The 5657-nt window shown below is 43.2% G+C and overlaps 1 pseudogene; it reads right to left on the reverse strand.

Moving 5' to 3' along the window:
• Positions 1–760: 760 nt before the first annotated feature.
• On the reverse strand, positions 761–2993 carry LOC105492587 (pyruvate kinase PKM pseudogene; annotated as a pseudogene).
• Between the last annotated feature and the right edge of the window lie 2664 nt (positions 2994–5657).

Raw genomic sequence — 5657 nt, forward strand, 5'->3', positions numbered from 1 at the left:
ATATCCTACGGACATCCATGCAAGTGTTTCATTTTATTTTATGGGCTGGTGTGGAGGAGGAGGCATGGACACCTACACGCATTAATAGAGCAAAGGAACAATGATATTAATGTATGATGAAGAGAACTTAAGGCCAAACAATAAAGTTGATATGAAGTTTTCCATGGATAATTGTATTGTTTGTAAACCCTTAACCATATAATAACATGACATTGCAATACGTAAAATAAAATGAAATTTTTAGGAAATTATTTTAACATACATTCTTAAGTCATTTGCAAACGATTTAAACCAAAGGAAAACATGGATATAGCATATTTAAATAATGTAATCAGTAACATACATCTTATGTGAAATCGTATAAAAGATGTACAAATATTCTTTTCTAATGGAGCTTTTATACAAATTGACATACTAAACCATACAGAAAAATCGGTCATGAAATTTTAGTGCCAATGTTCCCAGGCCACATTGGAATAAATTGAGACATAACAAAAATAGAAAAAAAAAATCAAAAACATTTTAGCTCCAAAATATTTGAGTAAAATATTTTTAAAAATTTCAACACATCAAGTAAGAAATAAGAGCTGCAGTGGCATATTACTCTAAAAATGAAACAGTCAAAGAATTATTTTTTCCAAAACTTGTAAATAGCCCCCCCCCTTTTTTTTTTTTTTTTTTTTTTTTTTGCTTCAGCTGTTGTTTACTGACATACAGGTAGGCTCTATAGCAACAGGCCTGGAGGCGCTGCAGTAGTCTGCAGTAGTGGGGGAAAATGGAAGGTGGAGGGTGGAGTGTTTGCTGCAGGACAGCTGAGTGGAGGGCGTGGACAGGTGCGAACTGGGGAGGCCCAGGGGCCTGGGGAAGCAAGTAAGGGCCAGGGCCAGAGTCAGCTTCAAGGGAACAACAGCCCTGTGCCCTAAGGCCCCTAACTCTCTAGCTGTTTCCTGACCCCAGGCCAGGGTTGGGAGTCCTCTGGGCATCCATTTTTCTCAAGGAACTGGACGGAGTATACACAGGAAAGGAAGCTGTCACCCTCTTGCCATCTGGCTCCAGGGGCCTCCAGTCCAGCATTCCTCCTTCATCCCTTGATTGGGTGGGGCCACATGACGGGCAGCCAGGCTCTGGGCTGTCCCACTAGAGCAGGCTGCAAACACAGCCATGTTTCAGCGAGGCACTAATCTTCTTCCCTGGTGTCCCAGCCCACCAGTGCCACATGACAGCCCAGAGTGAGTTCTGCAAGCGTTGCTGGCCTAATGGATGGGTTGGGGGAAGGGGGTGGGACAGGGGCTGGAGGAAGGGCTCTCAGGTTCATCACGGCACAGGAACAACACGCATGGTGTTGGTGAAGCCGGAGCCAGGGCGACATCCGGTCAGCACAATGACTACATCTCCCTTCTTGAAGAAGCCTCGGGCCTTGCCAACATTCATGGCAAAGTTCACCCGGAGGTCCACGTCCTCAGCCCAGGCCTCCTGGACTGGGTCCTTGCACAGCACAGGGAAGATGCCACAGTACAGGTGGGCCTGACGAGCTGTCTGGGGATTCCGGGTCCCAGCAATGATGGGGGCACGTGGGCAGTATCTGGCCACCTGATGAGCAGACCTGCCAGACTTGGTGGGACGATTATGGCCCCACTGCAGCACTTGAAGGAGGCCTCCACGGCACCCACGGTGGTGGCTTCTGTGGGGTCGCTGGTAATGGGCGCCAGGCGGTGGAGTTCCTCAAATAATTGCAAGTGGTAGATGGCGGCCTCTGCTTCACGGGCTATCAGGTGCTGCATGCGCACAGCCTCCAGAGGATAGTCCCCTTTGGCTGTTTCTCCAGACAGCATGATGCAGTCGGCTCCATCCAGAATTGCATTGGCCACATCACTGCCTTCAGCCCGGGTGGGGCGGGGCTTCTTGATCATGCTCTCCAGCATCTGAGTAGCACAGATGACAGGCTTCCCAGCTCGGTTGCACCGCCCAATCATCATCTTCTGAGCAAGGAAGACCTTCTCCGCAGGAATCTCAATGCCTACATCACCACGAGCCACCATGATCCCATCACTGGCCTGCAGGATTTCATCAAACCTCCGAACCCCCTCATGATTCTCGATTTTGCTGATTATCTTGATGTTGTTTCCCTTCTCTCCCAGGACCTTCCTAACTTCATGGACATCAGCTGCCTTGAGGATGAATGACGCAAGCACCATATCAACATCCTGCTCGACCCCAAACTTCAGATCCTGGATGTCCTTTTCCGACACAGCAGGCAAGTCCACAGCAGCCCCAGGAAGGTTTACACCCTTCTTGCTGCCCGAGGAGCCACCATTTTCCACCTCCGTCACCAGGAAGTCAGCACCTTTCTGCTTCACCTGAAGAGAAATAAGTCCATCATCCACGTAGATCTTGCTGCCCACTTCCACCACTTTGCAGATGTTCTTGTAGTCCAGTCACAGGATGTTCTCGTCACACTTTTCCATGTAGGCGTTATCCAGCGTGATTCTGAGAGTGGCTCTCTTCTTCAGCTCCACCTCTGCAGTGCCGCTGCCCTTGATGAGCCCAGTTCGGATCTCAGGTCCTTTAGTGTCCAGAGCCACAGCAACGGGCCGGTAGAGGATGGGGTCAGAAGCAAAGCCTTCCGTGGCTGTGCGCACATTCTTGATGGTCTCCGCGTGGTACTCATGAGTTCCATGAGAGAAGTTCAGACGAGCCACATTCATTCCAGACTTAATCATCTCCTTCAACGTCTCCACTGATCGGGAAGCTGGGCCAATGGTACAGATGATGCCAGTGTTCCGGGCTGTGGCGGGTGGTGAGTCAATGTCCAGGCGGCACATGTGCTCCAGGAATGTGTCAGCCATGGCTGCGTGCAGCTGCTGGGTCTGAATGACGGCAGTCCCGGCTTCACTATGGGGCTTCGACATGGCTGCTGAGGTCCTCCGGCGCTGACCGACTAGGGCTACGCTGCAAACTGGAAGAGATGTGGATCCCAGGGACGTGCAGCTGCTGTGCCATAGCCAAATTTTACTCAGAACAATATAACTTTAAATGTCTCTATTATTTGATGAAAGACATAAAAATTTATTTCTCTGAGCTGCACAAGACCCAGAATGCTCTAACCAAGAGTACATTTAAATATTGAAGCAACAGATTCTAGGCTATTTAAACTCTTCCAGGATATAAAAACAAGTAAATAAATAAAAATATTAAAAACAGCTTAAAATTCCATTTGAGAAGTTCATGTTAACAAAAAGAAACATTAAAAATAAATTATGATTGAAAAACAAAATGAAAAACTGTAACTATTAAAAATTCAATTTAGTAAATTTAAAAAAGAGTATAAAATAGGGTCAGGCAGAGGTTACTCGAGAACTTAAAGAATAATTCAATATTAAGTCACTATATTTTTCATCATATCAGTAAATCAGATGAAAAAAATTTGACGTTATGAATAGAGGCCAAAATAGTGTTTGATTAAATATTAAATTCATTCTTGATGTAAAACAATATAAAAATAAACATTTAAAATGTGAGCGTAAGAACATATAACTTGACCCAGTCAGTATTATGCAATATTGGAAGAAAACAAAAGCTTTTCATAAACGTGCTGCTACTTCTCTAATAAAAAATTTGGAAGGAGGAGGATAAAAGAGGGAAGAGTGGTAATTTGATGGTGTCTTAGATTTGATGAAGTGCTATTCACAGCTGTTAAAATCTTGTCCATAAATAGAACATTTTCTTGGCTAATCACATGAAAATCAAATTTATAACCAATTACAAAAGGAGTACATGCAATCAGGGCCTATGCATACATCATCTCTGAACTTTGTACAGTGTTTAAATACAAGACTAGATGAAAGAGGTAGAAATTACTGAAAGTAGAATTTCCCTCCATACATTTTCTTCTTTTTTTTTTAAAATTAATTTATTATTATTATACGTTAAGTTGTAGGGTACATGTGCATAACGTGCAGGTTTGTTACATATGTATACTTGTGCCATGTTGCTGTGCTGCACCCATCAACTCGTCATTTACATCAGGTATAACTCCCAATGCAATCACTCCCCCCTCCCCCCTCCCCATGATAGGCCCCGGTGTGTGACGTTCCCCTTCCTGAGTCCAAGTGATCTCATTGTTCAGTTCCCACCTATGAGTGAGAACATGCGGTGTTTGGTTTTCTGTTCTTGTGATAGTTTGCTAAGAATGATGGTTTCCAGCTGCATCCATGTCCCTACAAAGGACACAAACTCATCCTTTTTTATGACTGCATAGTATTCCATGGTGTATATGTGCCACATTTTCTTAATCCAATCTGTCACTGATGGACATTTGGGTTGATTCCAAGTCTTTGCTATTGTGAATAGTGCCGCAATAAACATACGTGTGCATGTGTCTTTATAGCAGCATAATTTATAATCCTTTGGGTATATACCCAGTAATGGGATGGCTGGGTCATATGGTACATCTAGTTCTAGATCCTTGAGGAATCGCCATACTGTTTTCCATAATGGTTGAACTAGTTTACAATCCCACCAACAGTGTAAAAGTGTTCCTATTTCTCCACATCCTCTCCAGCACCTGTTGTTTCCTGACTTTTTAATGATTGCCATTCTAACTGGTGTGAGATGGTATCTCATTGTGGTTTTGATTTGCATTTCTTTGATGGCCAGTGATGATGAGCATTTTTTCATGTGTCTGTTGGCTGTATGAATGTCTTCTTTTGAGAAATGTCTGTTCATATCCTTTGCCCACTTTTTCATGGGGTTGTTTGTTTTTTTCTTGTAAATTTGTTTGAGTTCTTTGTAGGTTCTGGATATTAGCCCTTTGTCAGATGAGTAGATTGCAAATATTTTCTCCCATTCTGTAGGTTGCCTGTTCACTCTGATGGTAGTTTCTTTTGCTGTGCAGAAGCTCTTTAGTTTAATTAGATCCCATTTGTCAATTTTGGCTTCTGCTGCTGTTGCTTTTGGTGTTTTAGACATGAAGTCTTTGCCCATGCCTATGTCCTGAATGGTACTACTTAGGTTTTCCTCTAGGATTTTTATGGTATTAGGTCTAACATTTAAGTCTCTAATCCATCTTGAATTAATTTTCATATAAGGAGTAAGGAAAGGATCCAGTTTCAGCTTTCTACTTATGGCTAGCCAATTTTCCCAGCACCACTTATTAAATAGGGAATCCTTTCCCCATTTCTTGTTTCTATCAGGTTTGTCAAAGATCAGATGGCTGTAGATGTGTGGTATTATTTCTGAGGACTCTGTTCTGTTCCATTGGTCTATATGTCTCTTTTGGTACCAGTACCATGCTGTTTTGGTTACTGTAGCCTTGTAGTATAGTTTGAAGTCAGGTAGCGTGATGCCTCCAGCTTTGTTCTTTTGACTTAGGATTGTCTTGGAGATGCGGGCTCTTTTTTGGTTCCATATGAACTTTAAAGCAGTTTTTTCCAATTCTGTGAAGAAACTCATTGGTAGCTTGATGAGGATGGCATTGAATCTATAAATAACCTTGGGCAGTATGGCCATTTTCACGATATTAATTCTTCCTATCCATGAGCATGGTATGTTCTTCCATTTGATTGTGTCCTCTTTTATTTCACTGAGCAGTGGTTTGTAGTTCTCCTTGAAGAGGTCCTTTACATCCCTTGTAAGTTGGATTCCTAGGTATTTTATTC

This window comes from Macaca nemestrina, chromosome 11 (genome assembly GCF_043159975.1).
Source record: "Macaca nemestrina isolate mMacNem1 chromosome 11, mMacNem.hap1, whole genome shotgun sequence".
In the NCBI taxonomy this organism is placed as follows: Eukaryota; Metazoa; Chordata; class Mammalia; order Primates; family Cercopithecidae; genus Macaca; species Macaca nemestrina.